This window comes from Rhodamnia argentea, chromosome 5 (genome assembly GCF_020921035.1).
Source record: "Rhodamnia argentea isolate NSW1041297 chromosome 5, ASM2092103v1, whole genome shotgun sequence".
Lineage (NCBI taxonomy): Eukaryota > Viridiplantae > Streptophyta > Magnoliopsida > Myrtales > Myrtaceae > Rhodamnia > Rhodamnia argentea.
Genome location: NC_063154.1, coordinates 20902992 through 20922787, shown reverse-complemented (window position 1 = coordinate 20922787; position 19796 = coordinate 20902992).

Genomic DNA, 19796 nt, shown 5'->3' with positions numbered 1-19796 from the left:
GATTCCTTCTCTAGTTTTGTTGGAATGAATAACGAGTACACAAATTATTGGAATAAATGAGACTTCACTAGTTAAATAGGTTGAAAAAAAATGCGAAGTAAACTTTAAATTCAGTCAGCGACAATTCCCAAAATTATGGGCAACCAAGTTTTTTTTTTTTCCCTCTTTTTTTGCCCTTTTCGTTTCTGTACCAGTCTTCAACTCCAAATGTGCAACCCAGCTCGGCCCCTCATCCGCCATCACCACCCCCTCATTGTCACAGCCCTTCGTCCGAGCCAAGCGGCCAACCGCACGTGCTGTCCACACAACTCGAGAAAATGGTACGAAAGCAACATTCACTTGTTATTTGAATAGTATAATTTAAATATTAAAAAAAAAAAAAGGTGTGGCTGGATCTAAAATGAGGATGGAAATATCCCACCCAAACAATCATGTGGAAATTGTTATACCTAGCTGGGATGTGGAGAGCACACGCGGCGGAGGTCACTCGGCTTGGACGAAGATCAATGGCGACGGCGGGGTGGTGACGAGCGACAGATAAGCGGCGGAGCTGTATTGCACGATTGGAAATGGAGGGTGGAGAGAAAAAAAAGAGAAGGAAACAAGAAAAAAGAAAAATAAACATTTGTTGTCAATAATGTTTCATGGTGATGCTTTTCTGGACATATCAAAAGGAATATTTATATCATAAATTTAGGATAAATATTATTTGTAACTAAAATGTTTCACATGCGAATAATTCAATAATTACCGTGTAATTTTTTTTTAAACCAAATGTGAACGTGCCAATTGTCACTTACCAGCCAAAAGATTCGCAATCCCTACCCAATAAATCCAAACAAAAACTTTTGATATTTTATTTAGAATCACATTGACAACTGGTGAGCCTACTTTTGCTAGCCCCCCATCCAAGATACTTTGGACATCCAAAACAATTTTTTTTGGGGTTCAGCATATTAAAACCAATTAGCATCATCGTTCCTTAAAACTCTTGGTGAAATAACCAATTTATCCTTCTCTTAAGATCTATCTACTTAATTACTTGGTAATACGAATCAATTTGCTTGTCATAATTTTAAAGGACCTAAATCTTTTCTTTAAAAATTAGGAGGGTCTCAATCTTTAATCTCATAAATTCGTATTCCACACGCCGACAATAGGACTTTTCCTAATGCGACTTGAACAGCTACTCTTTGACTAACCATTCAATTTTTCAAAAAAAAAAAAAGAAAGAAAGAAAGAAAGAAAGAAAGAAAGAAAAGGGATTGTTTTATTCTTCACGCGAGCCACATTTCACTTTCTCGTGACACAATGCAAAGAGATGCATTTTAAAAGCCAAAGAAACGGAAGGAAGCCACATTACAAAATGATGTTAGAATAGTGCACCAATCACAAGTGTGAGTCTTAAGCATCATGCAAGACCACCTCCTTTTTTTTTTTTTTTTTTTTTAATTAATGTCGAGGAAGTCTACCGCGAATATGTAAGCTTCAAGTTCGAAAAGCAACTAACCTCATGAACTGGGCAACGGGTAAGTCAAGATTGATCGTGTGGCCCAAAATATTATTATTAGCAGTCTGTGGTGGTGGATCCAAATTAAGGAAAAAATCATAAAAAAATATTAAATATATTGTAATTGTACCAATTCAATCATAAATATTTTTTTTGATCATTTGAATATTAATTCTTTTTTATTTTATCTATCAATATTGACGTAGTAATTTTTAATAAATGAAAATGATTTTGGACAGTGGATGTACCTTTTGGGACCAAATAACGTTATAATGCCCCTTTTGACTTGGTGGGTTCATGTTGTCCACATTTACAGTTATCAAATCATAATGCTTTGGAAGAAAAAACACACGAGAAAGTTGGATTCTTCAAGTCGACCAGGGCAAGTCAACGAGAGAGAGATCGAAACGTACGAGATGATCAAAGGTATGCGTGTGCGAAAAGTCATATAATGTGTCCAAACGTCTCCCAAGTCCAAAATGATGTGCTGGTTCCCATCAAAGCATGGGAAGGACCCATGACAGGAAAGCAAATTCCAAGAACCTCAATTATTGTTCTTCTCTTTTTTCTTACTTCTTGCCAAAAATATAAAAAACCCCCCAAAACGAGAAAATTTTCTCTCGAGTTTTCCCTCGCCCTCTTTTGATGTTTTCTTTTTTATTTTCGATTTTGAATATTTCGCTAAAAGTAAATAATATGAAAAATATTTTCTTAAGGTTGATAGCTTTGCATCGCTTTAAATAATTAATCGATGAAGATCGTTTCCATTAAGAGTAATAATTTATTACTAGCCATCTCTCGTAGATGATGAAATTTGATTTTTAGTTTATTGATTTGTGTAAGACATGCAAGCCATCTTTTTTTCCTAATTATTTAGTTTTTGCGAAACAAACCCGATGCACGGTGAATTGAAGTCTTGGCTTTAATCCGAAGAAGGAATGCAGTGCAAATGAAAATTTAGAAAAAGGGATTAACTATAGTGCATTAATTTTTTTGCTTTTCTTGATTATGGTAAAAAATGTATACACAAAATGATTTTTATGGAAAATATGAAGTATGTGCCAAAAAGAAGACACAGAAAAAAAATATTAAAGAGTTTATTCCCAAACGAATTTGTATGGTGTTCGAAATTGAAAATAAATGAATAATAATTTGAAGGCGATTGATTGTCTATGTAAAGCGTTGGAAGACAATTTGAAATTTCTTTTTCTGATAAGTGATTATATAGATTAATCGAGTAGCACGAATCTTTTCGTGCCACATGAATCCAGATTGAATCATTATCTGTCTTCGAGTGTTCCATCGTAATCTTTTTCTTTGCCGCTAATATGAAAAAGCAAAAATTCAAAGTATCATCTAAATTATAAAAAGTGGAAAAAGGTACATGGAATGTGGGTAAACATTTGAAAAGTGATGTGAGGTGCAAGCTATACAGGGAAAAGAAGGCTAGTCTTGCTGTCATTTCTTACATATTTTAGAATATACAAGAATGTTTTAGAGGAGAAAAAGGTACCTCATTTTTGACTCAATTGTTAGTTACATACATGTATTTTTGCAAATACCATCCATATACTCTTAACCAAAACCCACATTGAAAGACCAAATTCCCCCTTCTTGGAAACTCGTATTAGCATTTTATTTAGAGTTTGAGTGGTCTCAATTTTAGTTGGTTTTGCATGTTTAAAGGTGGTCTCACTTTTAGTTGGTTTTGCATGTTTTGAGCAGACGTGAGTATTCAGAGTTTTGGTGATGGGCAATTTCTCGAAAGCAAATCATAAATTGAGGCCCCATTTGTTTCTCTTGTGAAATATCGAACGATTTGAAAAACGCATTTTCTTAAAAATTATCACTTGTATTTTTTATAAAAATGAACGAAAAAAAATACTTTCATCGTCCATAAAGATATTAAACATTAATTATTGTCGACAATGAAAATATTTCTTACTGATTAATTAATTTCAAGCGGTACAAATATCATTTCTCGCAAAACCAACATAGTGTGAAACATAAAAGATGATTGATGTGAATGTGTCAAGTGGTTTCAAAGATAAAATGTTCGATTTTTCAAAAAAAAAAAAAAAGTGGATGCAAGTAAATAGTGAAAATGTGACGGATGTTTTCAAATTACTTTTTTTGATACCCCAAATCCTTTACCAGGTCAACTAGCTCTAACCCCAGAGTCTTATTGTCAACACACATGTAGCGTATTCATATTCTTTGGACTTGAATTGCTGTGGAAAATGGCAGCGGATTGATGTGCTGTGCTTTTGGCCGACGTTGTCGTCTATCCTTATCAAGATCGTAGAGAGATCTGCCGCCATCTTATCAAGAAACAGGAAAAAAGGAGGTTTATAAAAAAGAAATAAATAAAAGGGATAATCCCATACCGACCAGAAAAGAGAAATAAAGAGATAATTCCAAGGAAGAATTCTAATATATTTTTATGGTCTGTCAATGCTTTAAACTTTATTCATCTCAACCATAACTCCAAACTTGTACCCGTAACACGAAATTACCTTCTATTATATGTGCTTCACTGCAACCATTCAAAATTCGATGTGACGGCATTTATAGACAACAACAAGCAAACGGATCTGATGTGACTATAGAAGCATGCTTATATGTCGAGCTCGAGCGTAGCCACATCAGATTATTAACATCCATGTAGGCTGTCACGACGAATTTCAACGGTCATATCGACAGAATTTGGCACATGTTTGGGGTCACTGGCGAGACAAATTTAGGAGCAGTGATGTTTCCCCGGGAACAATTCTGGATTCTTTTAGGAAAATGGCAAAGAAAATAGAAATAAAGAAAATTCATAGTCAATGAACGGTGAGCCACCTCTTCGGTTCACACTACCCTCTTTCTTACTTGTAAGTCAAAGTTTGACCGGTGGAGTGGCCCGCAGAAGGGCTTTCGAAGATGACAAGATCCCACAGCTCATCAGTCAGCACACTCATAATAACGGCCGTTGAATTTCGAATTTTTTAAGGTGGTTTCAAAGTAATTTTTTTGACTTGCTATTACTCCCAAGTGTCCAAATCTTAGACTATAAGCAAACCGTCATATGCCTAGATCCATGTCCACAACATTTTTATGTTTCCTGATAAGAACGTCGCGTGGACATTGCCGATGAGGACACCAGATTCGCGGCATAAGAAATTAACTCCCAACTTGATCTGGCGTAGCCAAATTTGACCCTGGGGTGATTGTGTTCTATTTATTCTATGATTCTCATTAAGTTAATCTTGCCATGGACCGGTCTTAATAAGACACGTGCAGCCGTAATATAATACGTACACACCCTCGACTCGTTTATGCCCAATCGGCAAATTTTTTTGGACTAATTGGCCAAATTGAAAAATTTTGTATTAAATTGGCTCGTTGTACAATATGTTTTGTGCTTTCTTCTTGTTTGGAGGTAAATATTTTTGGGCTAGATTAATATAATTTCAATGCACCATCACTTATAGCTCTCTTTTCCACAATATTATGCTAGTTTTTCTGGATTTTACTGCCAAAGAATTGCTTCCAACTTGATATGGGCTCACCCCTAACTGAGACAGAAAGAAGTGAGAACGAGAGGTGTGAGCGGGAGCATGCGTGAACAAGTCTAAAGAATGGGAATTGGAGTTTCGAAAATTTGAAGTAATGAGAACTTAGGGAAAAAAAAAACAGGTGGGTGGATCCGCGTCTGGAATAGGGGATTGGATTGATATTCATTGGTTCCAAATTTTAGAAATTGAGAATCGCCCCAGACCCCGAGAGGTTTGGTTTGCTTATTTTTTTTCATCCCTACCAAGACAGAGACCGGCAAAGCAGGTTAGATTTCGGTTGATTTGGTCTGCGAATCAGCTTGGATTCCACAAATCTTGGCTTAGACTTTTCAAACAACGCGATTAATAACTTGATATCAACCTAATTATTGAGGCTACAATATGGTTTTGAGCTGTGTCCCTCGTATCACGGGTCACTCTTAAACTCTGACAAAGAGTTCCTTAATCTGCGAATCCGTGGGGATAATCTTTCTTATTCTTGTCCTAAGTAAGGGCAGCTTTAATATTTGGATGACCTTTGATATACTCGACCGAATCGATCTTGTAAGATCACGATAGATCACTTGCAGGGAACGAAGGTTGACCGTTTTGAAAGCGGAAAACAATGGTAAAAGGATATTATGAGTGTCAATATTTGGGTACATCACTCATTTTAGTATCAATATTTTTTTTTGAATCACTTAAGTGCCAAATCGGAGAAAAAATGATCACTTATGCACCACTCGGCGACCCTCGTTGGCAATCCCTCACCCATCACCAGCACTGTCGGCAATGGTGGGAGGCGGCGGTGAGGGTTCCAACCCCTAGCCGCTCAACATAGTTTTTCCAGTATTTTTTTTTTTAGTTTTTTAGCTTGTTTTTTAATTTTTTCAATTTTTTTATTGCTCACTTGGAAGCTTCGATGAGCCATGTAAATATCACGATAGATTTCCGGCGAAACTCATCGGAGTTGGCATTGAAATAACTATTTTTCAAAAAAATTGACACTTAATGGATAATATATATATATATTGACACTAAAGTGAGTCCCGTACACAAATATTGACGCTTTTAGTATCCTTTTGTCGAAAAACAATGATGTACGGAAGTATATCACTCTTGATTGCATCAATCGAGAACTTACCATTTTGAATTTTCTTTCTAAATTGAACTCATTAAATTAGTGAAGATATGATTTAGCAGTGATGATGAGCTGAATCGGACAACTAACGATCATTTTAAATAGATAGAGAAATCTTGCAAGTTCAAATCGAGTAATCCATACTTGAACCCGATCCATATTACTCAAACACTTCTATGTCTAACACAATCTTGAAAAATTTATACTTAAATTGAGATGGGAGCACAAAATAAGCACGCGCGAGATCGAATGAGATCGAGAGAGAGTGAAGAGAGAGTTATAAAAATGGATATTATAAGTTAGTAACCCATTTGGGCTTAACCATTATAAACCCATTTACTGAATATACCTAACTCATTAACAATTTAGCTCATCAAATATGAGTTGAAAAATGGGTTTGTGATGCATTTTGACAATTTTATTATACACTAACTTGTACTAACTTATGTTTTCAAATGACAAGCCAACTGTGTTCCCATCGCACTGCCCTAGATTTAGGTCAGAAAACAAGACATTTTTTTCTTGTATTGGCTATGGAGTTGTCGCATAGGATGCTGTTGGGCATTCGAAGGCAACCACTACAATATCTTAAATTGACAGCACATGATGCTTCTAGGAAAGCACTGTGTTTTCCACATTGTGACTTGATTTTCATCAATGTCATCTTCCCCCTAGGAGCCCCTAAGAAGGGGAGTTTTTTTTATAGATTTTGAAAAGGAAAAGAGAAGAATCGAACGTGATAATGAAGTTGGGGGCATAATAACATGCACGTCAACATCTCACGGCAATCGAACAATTATGTGGGGGTTGAACATTTTTCAATGGTTGAAAACCAGAAGGTGCACATATTAGTCCTTTTCAAGTCCACATTAACATCATTGGACATACACATGAAAACATCAACACGTCACCATGTTGTAACATAGCTTTTAGCCAACTACACAAGTTGAAAAACAGAAAGAGCCTATACCCATTTTTGCCTTCCCTAGACAAGTAAATCATTTGCACTGAAACATTGCATTGGAAGATCACTCCTCTTAATTCATATACAAATGCTTCAAAGTAATGTTGTCTTGTGGTTGGCATGATTCTTGCTTTGAAATTCGTCAATTTTATGCTAAGATAGGACTTTCGACCAGAGGAGAATTGGTTCTCCAATGAGTTAACAAGCGTTCATTTCGCACAAAAATTAAGAAAGTGGGAAATGAGAAGTGCCATGTATATATCTCAAGCTTGAGCCCATGAAGGAAATCTGATCCAAGTAGAAATTCCACATTTGAATAGAACTTGTGATTTGACGCTTGAATAAGTAAGAAATTACTGAAATACTTTTCTTCGTTAGATTTGGGTCTCTAGTTTGAGTTAGCTAAAAAATGGTTTCTTATTTGAAATCCAAATGCTATACATAATATGTGGCGATACTTTTGCAATGGCTGATAGTGTGATGGAGAGTGATTTAATATTCATTGTTTGACTAATGGATAATGGATTCTGATTGCTCGTTTTACGCTACACTAGACATGAAGTTTACTGCTTATCATTGCATGGATAATAGTGAAGTGTAGTTGGAGAACAATGATGAGGTCGACGTTGTGGGTGTTGGCGATCCTAGACTCAAAGTGCCTGATGTTATCTTGAGGACATTAATCGGAGAAAGACATGTTTCAAAATTGAAAAAAAACCTAATATCCTTAAGTGTGTTGAATTGAGCTAGGTATCGGAATACTCTAGAAAGTGAAGTTCTAAAGGTCGTTCGAGGTCCCGTAGTGATAATGAGAGGAATTAAGTATAGTGATTTATTTGATTTTTAAGGAAAGATAGTGACAGATTTTGCCACGGGGACGTCGAATTCATCCACTTGAAACTATGAATTGTGGCATATGCATTTTAGGGGTTCGTTGACGCTAGAAGCTTGAAGGTTCGAAGTTAAAGGAATATGTTGTATGGTTATGCGACTGATAAACCGAATGCTTGCATGTGCTGCGGCTTAGGCAAATGGCAGATAATGCAGTTCAATACAACTATTAGAGAATCCACGAAGATTGCATAGTTGATTTGCTTGAATGTTCTTAGCCTTATTGCCAGATTCATTTTAACGATTGTTGAAGACTACTTGAGAGGCCTGGATTTTTGTGGCATAAAAGTATGTGTATGACATATGCTAACAACAAAAGTTAACAGTTTCAATAAGTGAAAAACTCCAAGTTCAAAGGGCGTAAAATATAAATTTTTGAAGTTTGAGATTATACATATTATTTTAAAGCTCTTTTTGTTTCACGAAAAATAATCCATTTAGAAAAAAATTTCTAAAAAAGATTATTTGTATCTCTTATAAAAACGAAAAGCATTTTTATTGTTCACGAAAATATCTAAATATAAATTATTATCAATGATAATTTTTTTTTAATCAATGGATCATTTAAAATAAATAAATTTTAAATTATTATTTTTTGCGAAATATACGGGTCTTAATTTTAAGTCATCCAATCATGGAGCCTCAAGCTGTATCTTTCGTTCGGAGCCATCTAGCAGCCGGTGATGCTACAATGGCATCATCAATGAGTATGTTTATTTATAAGTTTTATGGAGTTTGTCGCATATGATAGTGTTGGGCATTCGAAGGCAACCACTATAATAATTGACAGCACATGATCTTTCTAGGAAAGCTCTTCAATGTGGTCAACCTTGTAATTTCTCATTGATGTCATCTTCTACTCATAGCTCTCAAGAGCGCATAATAATAATAATAATAATAATAATAATAATTTTTTCAGGAAAAGAGAAGGATTAAAGGTGATGATGAAGGCGGGGGCATAACAAAATGTACACGGACATCCCTCAGCAATGTCGCAACATGAGGTACTTGATATATAAGTCCTTTTCAAGTCCACATCAAGATGATTTGACAATTACATAGTAACATCAACCCAAGACCAATTTGTAACATAGTTTATTTTAGCCTATGCACAACTTGGGAAACAGAAAGAGCCTATACCCATTTTTGCCCTCGCCAGACAAAATACATAATTTTCAGCCAAACATATATTTATGCTCGAGTAATGTTATCTTGTGGTTGGCAGGATTCTTGCTTTGAAATTCATCAAGTTTATGGTAAGATTTGGACTTTCAACTTGAAGGAAATTGTTGCCCCAATAGATTAGGTTCAAGTGGGCTATGGTTCATCTCTTGTACAAATTAAGAAAGTGAGAAATGACATGTGACGAAAGGTTTCTTGAGAAAGACTCATGCCTTCGATGCAGAGAATCATTTCCAAGAGCAATAATATTGTTTAAGTGAATATTTAAGGGTACATTTGTTTCATGCAGGATCAACGATTTGAAAAAGATTTTCAAATTTTGATTGTTTATACTGCTTGACAAAATGAGTGAATAGAAAATGTTTATGTTATCAACAAAATGTTTTAGCATAGGATTGTTGTTATTAATAAAATATTTGTACTAACTCATTTTTCTAAGTAATGTGCAAAATCAAATCTAGAAAAATCTTTTTCAAATATCGCAAAACAAACGCACCCTTAGAATGAGTAAGCATATTAGATTCTGCACAATATGATTGTGTCTAGATCGGGTGTTATGGATGTTGGGTATACGGCTACAAATACATCTAGAAATGCTATACGGAGGGAAAAATGGGCTATTTCCCTATGTGGCCACTAAACTTTAAGGTCATTCACATTCATGCAGTAAACTCTAATTATTGTCTCTCGATGCATTGAACTTTATATTAATTTGCAATTGATGCACTCACCATTTATTTTATTTTATTTATTTATCAATTCTTATTGTCTCTTCACTATTGGCAAGGAGCATCCAAGAGATCATCATAGATATGGCTATTCTATCTTCTTTGTATCCCAATTTGTGTCACATGCATAGTATCTTCATATTTATCCTATTTAGGTTTGATTTTAGCAAAACCAATGACATCCTTTTCGTCCGAATCAGGGGTGTTTGAGATTCATATCATGCAAAAAGACCTTGCTTTTATAATTTGTCTTCATTCAATATACATGAGAGAAGACATAGAAAGAAATTATACCAGTCGCCAATCTGTGCGTAGGACCATTGAATATGATGAATCAAACCGTAAGTGAGGCTGCCTTCGCCTCTTGGAAACGAGAAAGCGAGCACTTTCGTTGTTCATCCCGTCATCAACCCTCGGCTTTGCCAAAAGCACCAGACTATGCCTTCAACTCTCTTACCTAGCCCAAGGGTTAACTAAGAAGTAAAACCTAGAGTCTTTCTCCTATGAGAATAAGACTAGACATATTTTCCACTAGCTAGCCGGGACTTACAAGATTACCGAAAAATCAAGTCTTTCATTCAAAAGAATGCGCCTGATCCGCTCTTTGCATATTTTCAGGGGGGGACGGGAAAGCAGCAGCTTCTAGTAACTCTTGACATATGATATTGACTAACTACCGAATCTATATTTCATATTTTGGTACATGCATGTACTATACACTCAGTGAAAAATTTCTTCTTAAACTCAGTGAATAATCTCAGCAACCACCTTGGACCACAACTTCTAGAAAATAGTCCATGTACGCAAAGGAGCTTGGAAATCGACATTAAATGTTGGCAAAGAAGTCAGGGTCACGTGCCGTTGAATTCTATGTTAGGCCTCGCTCTCTGTCCACGTTGTTGACTGCATATCGCAGCTTTAGATACCAGCCGTGCAAGAGAAGATCACTGTCCAAGTTCTTGACACGTGATGCTGTAATCTAAGTATACGCCTTTAATATACACTTTGAATTTTTTTTTTTTGGTCGAACATCTTTTGAATGTTCAAAAGTAGATTTTGGTAGGAATTGAAGGTAACTTTAAGCTTACGGCACTTTTTTTAAGTGTTTTACGAATCCCGTATCTCAATTGTTAACATCATGTGAGGTAGGCATTAAAACCTATGAGAAAGATCCATTTGTTCACAAAAAAGAAAACGTTTGGATAGAGTTGGAATCTACTTCGCCTGCTGTTGAAATGTTCGATTTGTGGCGTCTAACACCGCATCGATGTCTTGTTAGTTCAACAGGCATAGATACATTAATCTCCTAAGACAGACATACATCTGGGGAATTGATTCTCTTGATGAACTTTCATCAAATGACCCTATCATTAATCTCCTATCTACATTGGATAAACATCAAATTCTTAGATTAAATGCTTGAATACACCGCAACTCCATAATTGCTCCGGATGTTCGAACATTAATCTCGGATCGGTTCCAAATGGTTTCGGTGTGCACGACATAGGAGTCGGATGTCTGCTGACTAGGTTCGAATGTCCGAAAAGAAAATGAGCCCAAAAAGGGTGTCCAAGCTACTTTACTATGGGTCCCAAGTTCAAGATCGGGTGTGCTGACTCGGGACAGACTTCTTGAATTTCTTGGCGAAATTCATGGGTCCAAGTCGAACGTCCGACTAAACTTTGGTCGGACAGCCGGCCCACTTTGTGCGGACGTTGGGCATGCACGAGGATGATTTAAAACATGGAGTTTTGACCCATTTTCACCAATAACAAAGGTCCAACCCAAGACAGAGTTGAGAAGCGCGTTAAGAGTGTGAAACGTGAAAATTTCTAGGCTTAAACAGATTTAAAGTCTCAGAATTGAATAGAATCATATTGGAGAGAGCTCGCTTTTTACCCTTTAATGCTAGATTAGGTGGAGATTTCTAGGATGAAGCAGCGATACAGCCTTTTATTTAGTGTGCAGATCACTATCACCGGAAATTGTGTGTAGCACTCCTAAGGAAACCTAGTTAAGTAAGCATGCTAATTACGATAGAGTGAGTTTGTTTGGTTGCATTGCCTTGCTCAAGTGGGTGATGTCATGCTAGAGCTAAGGGTGAGGAGATGCATACTCCTAGGCTACTCACATGCGATGAAAGGAATAATTTTATGGTGTATAGATGAGGATTCACCTAGCTACGATTGGCATAGAGGTTAACTTCGACGCAGCTGCTTTATATGAGAAGAAGAGTAATAAATCATTCATTGGGAGAGATCTAAATGATATTCGGAAATAGGTGAAGCTTCTAGATTAGCCTAGTTATGAGAAGAATGTTAGTGATTTTGCAATTTCTACATAATCGCCAAATTCACTAGCAGCTGACAAACGTTCTAAGGCAAGAGCGAGCGTGAAGTTTCGAGGTGATCATGGAAGGTTGATGAGATGGAGCGACAGTTGAATGCTAATGTGAAGATGGATGATATGGGGGCAATAGGCATAGTGCCGAGTATGGAGATCTAGAGAGAGACGAAAACTGAGGTGTTGCAAGTATCTCAGAGGAGTTACCCTACCGCGGTGCACTTTGCTGGAAGTCCAAGCGTAGCTTGAGCTTAATTGACGTCTATAGCAGTTGAGGGGCCTTCTGGAGAAGGCTCGAGAGAGATGGCCATCGATGAGCTTGAAATTGACTAGCTAAGGTGGAGATTTGTTTAATGTGACTCAAAATTTAGACCCAATTCGATTTGAAATTGGCTAGAGATTCATATTCGAAACATCGGGAGCAAGCGACATGGTTATGGTTTGTGATGATGGCGTCTGACTTCCCTTGACTAGATTTAGATGTCCGAAAATGAGCGAAAAAAGTGTAAATATAAACCTTTTCTGGACTTAGGTCTTGTGAGACAAATTAGTGATGGGACCTTCACATTAAGGGAAAAAGAGAGATGATCAGATCTTGAACCAAACCCTAGCCAAAATGTCCCTTGTAACTCAGTCTGATGCAATTCCGATCGACCTTAACGCAAATGAGTGGCCTTAATCATGAAATGTAAAAATAAACATTTTATAAAAAAATTGTTATATAGGTTGGGACTAAACCCCAATTTTCTTTTATTTTCTTTCTCCTTTTTCTTTCATAAAAGAAAGCAATGATCCTCACGGTGTCGATGTGATCTCTGGGCGGATGAAGGGCGGCACCGGCATGGTAGTGACTGATCCGAAGAGCACCTTCAAGTTAGTAACTGCAAATCCCATGCGAAGTACGTGATCGATGCAATTGACCGCAAGCACTGCAGCATTTCTGAATAGTTCAACCTGAGAAGTACAAATAGAATAAAATTGTGGGGTAGACGGGCAAAACACAAGAGTTGCAGAGGGATTCATATGATCCTCATACTCGGGATGGTACAACTAGAAAAGACTAGGATCAAATCTTAGTGATTAGCAGTAGGGGTGTTAATGATTCAGTTCAGTTCAGTTTTTTGGGAAATCGAATTGAATTGAACCATTCGGAAATATGTTTGAACTGAACTGAATCGAACCGAACGGAACTATTCAGTTTGGTTCGGTTCGATTTTCGTTTTTTTTTTTTCATATCTCAAACAAACTACTATCATAACCTGTTGGCGAGTCCTAAGCAATGAGTCTGCATTTTCTTTCTTCTTTTGAAAATCTAAGTCCGTATCTTGCTTAAAGCGAGTGATCTCTTGACCTTTTATGTGGATTAACGACCAGAAATACAAATTTTCCTGGTGATTAGGAAAGTAATTGACATAATATAATGCTCTGAAAGAGCCGAAAGATATTCTCAGAGAGTTGAAATAATTCGCAAGGTGAACCTGTCCATTGCTATAAACTATATCACTCTTTCTTTCCCTAATAAATAAAAGCATCATACTTAGCAAAAATCCATGTTCTCACTGCATTAAGCGATGAGTGAAAATCAAACTCGAGCCTCAGTAGCATCAAGCTACAAGAAAAAAGCAATCTTGAACACAATTAGCATCAATAAACTTCTCAGGTTTCGTCCATCAAAGGCGAGGCTAATAGCTAGTCCAACGAATAGGCCAGTTCCATATCCTATTACAACTGCTTGCCAACTAATACCAAGCAAAAACCCTGAATCTTCATCTTCTTCGCTGGGTAGCAACAAGGCCGAATCTCCAATCTCCACAGTCCTTCGATAATGGACTCCCACAAAGTCCCGAATTCTCTAGGTATGAATTATTGGGGAACGCATCGAATTGCCCTCCCTTTGGTATAGGTCCTGAAGTCAAGTTATGAGACACATTAAACAAGGCATTAACACATCGAGACAATCCTTCTAATGTACATCTCTTCATTAACGTCCTGAAGACAGCTCCTCCAATAAGAACAAGATCGCTTCATTCGTCTTTTATTTTTGTCTCAACCATTGCTATCATACCAACGAATCTTTAGGACTTTCATAACTTCCCTTACAGTCGTTATTCGTAATAACTATTCCATCCAATTAGCGGATTGCAAATTACCACTATAACTTTCTAAGATTCTCGCAATGCTATTTTAGTCAATTTAATTTCAAACCTTGAAATCATTTCGGACATTTGAAATGATGCAGTTCTACTTTCAAAAATCATTTAACAGTCCCAATTCGAACTTTAAAATAATTTGATCCTTGCATACGATGCAACTTTACCATTGAAAATAATTTTGGAAGTTCATTCCGAACCTTAAAATCATCTTAAACCTTGAAAATGGTGCATCCCCATTTTTTGAAAACATTTTGAATTTCTCAATTCAAACTTTGAAATCATTTTAAACCTTTGAAACGATGCGGCTTCGCTTTCAAAAATAATTTTGGAGTTCCAATTTGAACTTTGAAATTATTTTGAACTTTTGAAACTATGCAACTCCATTTTTTAAAACCATTTTGTTTACAAAGTACAAAATAATTTAGTTCGAAAACTACCGATTATGTAAGCAGTTTAATTCAAAACTAGAACGTCTCCAACTTTGAAAATATTTTGAATTTCGAAAACTATTTAGTTCAAAAAATTTTCGTATTTTGAGAATTATTCCAACTATTCAAAGGAAAATCCTGATTTGAAAACGTATCAATCACCAAAAACACTTAGCTTGTAAAACATTTTGAACGTCAAAAGCAATTTTGCTCGGAAGTATAAAGTACTTTAACCTTTGAAAAACAACTTAGTTCAAAAGCATAAATTACCTCAAGCTTGAAATTATCATAATTAAAGGACTAAAAACACCTTAGGCTTTGAAACCAATGTTGCTCATAACTAAAAGTGTCTTAACTTTTGAAAATATGCAATTCGAATCATAAAAATATTTCGGCCTTGAAAATAGTTCCGACCTTCTTTAAAATCAATCTCAACTCAGTAAAGCATTCAAATTTTGAAAATAGTTCGGACTTGGCACAATACCTATGCTCACCTTTTCAAGGCATGACTTGGTTCATTCATGCCCTCATTGTTATTCTAGAAGCCTACTAAGAACCACTCTCTGTCCGAGCATTCTTGCCTCGGCGATAACTCCCCGTCCTCATCGCATTTGGTTCATTGCAGGTCCACTTAGCCTTTGCCAAGTTCATCTCTAAGTTACACACCTACGAAGGGAGTCCCACTCGACAAGACCCATACCAAATCCTACGGTTGTTAGGTATCCCATTAAGCTTGTCCCATACCAAGCTTCACGGTTTATCAAGTCCGATACTAAAGAAAAGTATATACGTTCTCAAAGCTCATCAAATATGACATTAATCAAACATCAATTCAATAAATACAACTAGCATTAGAAATACATGTGACGACCTAAAAATCCTCACCTGCTTATGAGTAAATTAATATTTAATGAGTTTGGATTATTAAATAATTATTAAAGGATTTCTATCCGAACTCCTGGATATTTTTAAGGAATTTTTATGGACCCAATACTATTTTTAGGGGCACAATATGTTGGAATTAGATCTCATCGGGTCAAGTATGTATGAAATTGGGATAACCGGAGATGGAATAGGGACACATGGCTATGTATAGACACGTAGATGCCACCTATCATCGCCAGGGCGCACGTGTTAAGGTAGTGCCACGTATCACCGTAGGGCGATGCGCATGTGACACATGTGCCACGCTCCGTTCAGTTTGCGAGCAGCTCAAGCCGCTTACTCATCGTAAGGCGACTCTATTGTAGGCAGATGATTGCAAGCCGACTAGACTAAGCTGATTGAGCTATTATAAATAGAAATCGACATCGGTTCATTCCGCAACTATTGTCAAAAACCTCTATCATTACCCTATTAGAACGCCGTTTGACCACCGACCGTTCGTTTGTGACTATGCTGCCGTGCGCCACTATGTGCGTGCCCTTGGCCGTTGCGGTTGACCGACCGCCCTAGTCGACCGCCTTAGCCGTCGTTGTAGCCTTCACCCGTAGTAGCTAGTAATCCGTAAGCCCTAGCCCTAGCCGTGCGTCGCCTTTGGCCATGCACCACCGCCATTCGCCCGTTGGGTTGGCCATCCTATCCGTTCGTCTGTTCATCGGTTTGATTTCTCACTTAGTCAAGTCAAGTAGATCTCTATCCTTATTACTATCTTTTCTATCATTACGAATGCGAGTGTTGGATTCTGATGATTGATGAGTTGTAATAGAAGATTTGGATATCATTTTGAGATCTACTATCTATGAGGATTGTGATTGTTTTGATGGGATTTTGATATCTGTTGTCGATTTGAGATATACTTGATTATTTTGGACGATCCTCGATTACGTGATGTTATAGTTGGTTTAGTCGTTTTGAATGGAAATTTACTACTAGGTGTAATCCACTCACTCCGATAGTTGAAACCCTTTTTCAAATCAGAAATATGTCTAATAATCCAATACCGGTATAACAACGTCTCTATGGCGAGCTTCTGTGCATCGGTAGGTCCATATGAGAGCATGTTCATGTCCAACCTAACAGTCCACCGAGAACCCGTTATATGATCATTCGATTGAGGATTTATGTCGAAGAGGGACCTCTAATTGGTTTAGTTGCCTTTGAGTTCAAGGCTGGTTCTTGTCATGGGATATCGGGATGGGTAGTGTCACGCCCCGATCCCCGGCCCTGCAACAACCCTACCAAAACGCCTCGGGTCATAAAAGGATGACGTCCCGGGCACGTCATCGACCCATTATTTTTATCTTTTTATTAAACGCATGCGGAACGTGAAACTCCCAAACAATTATAAAATACACGGGGATAGAAAAGTAGGAAATCACACCGGATAATTCTTTTTATTTATTTACTGTTAACTCTAGGAAGAACGTGTATATACAAGCCCTACCTTCGGGCCACTTCCTATAATCCTCCAAAAAAATACCAGATCGGGATATGGGTTAACATTACTCCGTGCTACTCAAAAAGAATCTGCGAGCACTTCCAGCTTCCAAAGCTAAGGACCCGAAAAATTGTTAACAACAACGGGGTGAGATATAAAATCTCGGTGAGTCAACGCCTAAGTCCGAGTAGGACATTGACTCACTCAAGTCATCCTAAGCATGCAATACAATAACAATGGTAACCCAAAAGCGTGCGATCCTTGCAACGCTTCACCAATCACAAAGTCAAATCCAAAACCAACAATCACCATCAAGTACATGCAGGCTTACCTTGCCTTGGGCCACACATTAAACAATTCATATTTAACATGCAATCAACTGCATACAATCAAGGCACGTAACCAGAACATTAATCATAAATTGCATGTAAAATGCACCACACGTGTTCCAGTTATTAATGACCGTTCCCGGTCTTAGCAAAACCATGCTCTTCCTGGAGAACCAGGCACCGTTCCACTCCTTCGGCAATGGCAACCGACAAACCATGTGGTTCCAAGTACTCTCGGCATGGATTAACAGTCAGGCATTCCCGTAGGGAGCGTCGGTCCGTCACAAGTCATGACCGGCATCTAATAAGTCGTGTGGTTCCAAGTACCCTTGGCACGAACTTACTAGGCTCGAACCCTCGTACCCGGGGGTCGGCTTTGTCCTCACGTACCCGAGAAGCCAGTATCCATTATGTGATCACACACGCACGACAGGCAACCAGCCAATTTATATCTTTGCATTTAACCCAATGCACATACACAAACAATCGTGCTCAAAACTTGGCTCAAGGCCATTTTCATGCTTAAAATATCAGTCCACACGTGATCACATAAATACACATATTGTCCATATAGGACAATCGGTCATCAAATTCACACCAGTCGGGACACTCAACAGTCACCAAACAATCACCCAACAATAATAATTCAATAATTAATTAACAATTAAATAATTATCGCGGTACTAATTAATTGATTTAATTACGATTAAACTAGCAATTAATAAATCTCGAATATAAATAATTAAATCTATCTTAATTAATTAACCCGACTTTAATTAATTAATCTATCGTAGTCAATTAATCCATGCTTCAATTAATTAACACTTTAATAATAAACTGATCCAATTTCGGACAAATAGTACAATTATAATTAAAATAAATACATCTAGCACCCGCTAATTATTTTAATCGCGGTCCACAACAATTATTCTAAATCTCGAACGCAGTTAACACCCTAATCGTAGTTTAGGGGTCGACTCACAACTCCAATGTTCGATGTAGAGTCGGGCGCGGCGGTGACGAAAACGGCGACACCGATTGAATCGGGTCTCGGGTTACTGTTCGGGTCGGGTTGGCGGTTCGGGTCAAATCCCGGATTTCGGGTTAGGTCGCTGGTTTTTGGGTCTGGTTCATTTCGGTTCGGGTAGGGGCTCGGGTGGCCGACGTTGGGGGTTGGTCCGCGGTTGTTGAGGCTGGAATGGGTCGCGGGCGGTGGGCGAGGGTGTCGGGTAGAGGAGAGGGGCGGATCTGGAGGTGAGGGGGTTGCGGGTCCGTCGAGGCTCGGGTGAGGTGCGGCCGACGGGTCTGCGGGCTAGGTGGCAGCGGCTTCGACGGTGGGTCGGGGCAGGTAGCGGCCGGATTTGGGTCGGACGGTGTTGAGTGCGGCGACGCGAGTCGCCTCGGCCCTTGGGTCTGACGGTGTCGCGAATCTGTGGGTCTCGGGCGGAGGTCGGAACAAGGTTGGGTCGGGGTCGTGGGTGAGCTCGAGCAACCGGCGGCGGGCTGGCGAACGGAGGTGATTGGGTGGTGGTGATGGTGGCGTCGGGTGGGTTACAGTAAAAGAAAGAAAGAAGAAGAGTGAAGAAGAAAGAAGAAGCTGAACGAAGAAGAAGCACAATAGGGGAGGGGAGGTTGTCGCAATCAACAGGGGGAGAGAGAGGAAGAAAGGGAGAGAGAGAAGAAAGAAAAGAGAAAGGGGGGGGGGGGTAGTCGGTCACGTGGGAGAGGGGGAAGAGAGAGAGAGAATTAATGGGAGAGAGAGAGAGAGCATTGATGGAAGAGAGAGAGAGAGAAAGATGAGATGGGATGAGGTGATGGGGATGGGGAGTCCTCACGTGAGTGGCAGAAAAAGTAAATGGGGAGGGGGAAAATTTCGGTGAAAGAGAGAAAAGAGAAGAGAGAGCACGTGAGTTGGTGGGGGTTTTGGTCAAAAAAGAAAGAAATGGGGCCCATGGTCTCTTTAAAATTTATTTTTTTTTGGTCTTATCTAAATAAAATCTAAGGGCAAATTGGTAATTGGCAAAAATGGATACCAGTAGTCATTTGGCTCAATCGACCGAGGGCAAAATTAGAATTTAGGCATTCGGGGTTCGGACAAGTCCGAATTTGCGCTCGAAGGGTCTTGACACTACGAGTCAACGTTTGACTATTCAAACTTGACTTTCTCCGATAGGTGTCTCGGAATAACCAATCATTGTCTCTTAAATC